This window comes from Aegilops tauschii, unplaced genomic scaffold (assembly GCF_002575655.3).
Source record: "Aegilops tauschii subsp. strangulata cultivar AL8/78 unplaced genomic scaffold, Aet v6.0 ptg001359l_obj, whole genome shotgun sequence".
NCBI classification, from domain to species: domain Eukaryota; kingdom Viridiplantae; phylum Streptophyta; class Magnoliopsida; order Poales; family Poaceae; genus Aegilops; species Aegilops tauschii.
In genome coordinates this window covers 27501-28558 of record NW_027333553.1, presented here as the reverse complement: position 1 = coordinate 28558, position 1058 = coordinate 27501, and positions in this window count along the sequence as shown.

The following is a 1058-nucleotide window of genomic DNA, read 5'->3' as shown; positions in this document are numbered from 1 at the left end:
CGCATTCGGCTGTTGGGTCAGAATTTCACTTGAGACGTACAGGGGACCGGGACAGCGATGACGTTGCCCCCGGGGGGCAACGGTTTTCCGGAGGCGACATTCGAGGCACACCGTTGCGACTGTTTACCGTCGGTCGGAACGTGTACGTAACGGGGTACTTTCCTGTTTCCCGAGCCACGTTCGGCTGTAGGGTCAGGATTTCTCACGAGACGTACATGGGACCGGGCCAGCACCTTCGTGATGGCATAACGACGGGACATCCGAGGCAACGTTGGGAAAGGATGGGCGTACGAGAAAACGGGTGTTTTTCCTAAGAAAAACCAACCGTGTTCCGTACGCCCACCAGGAAGGACCCCTCCTCCCTACTATACCCGAGGGTTTTAGCCCCCATTGGGACCCCTGCCCTTCAGTTTGTGAAGGAGGGGTACACTGTTTTGAAACGCCGCCGTGGCAGCGTTTTTCTGCCATGAGACATGTTTTCGCTGCCATGGCACCGTTTCTTGACCATCATTAGCTAGTTTTGACCCGGTTTCCATGGCGTATGGGCCTTTTTTTCTCCCGGACCTCTCGTACCCGTTCACGTGTCCGTGTACGTGCGTGTCCACGTACCGCCCGTTCACGGGTCCGTGTACGTGTAACGGTCCGTGCACGTGCAGCCCGTTCACGGGTCCGTGTACGTGTGTGTGCGTCGTACGTGTTTTTGCCCAGTTTTCCATGGCGTGCGTCCGGTTCCGTCCACGACGGGCGTCGCCCACTTTTTTCCCGTGTCCACGTACCGCCCGTTCACGGGTCCGTGTACGTGTGTGTGCCTCGTACGTGGTTTTGCCCAGTTTTCCATGGCGCGCGTCCGGTTCCGTCCACGACGGGCGTCGGCCACTTTTTTCCCGTGTCCACGTACAGCCCGTTCACGGGTCCGTGTATGTGTGTGCCTCGTACGTGGTTTTGCCCAGGTTTCCATGTGCGCACGTCACGTTCCGTCCACGACGGGGGTCGGCCCCTTTTTCCCCGTGTCCACGTACAGCCCGTTCACGGGTCCGTGTACGTGTGTGTGCCTCGTA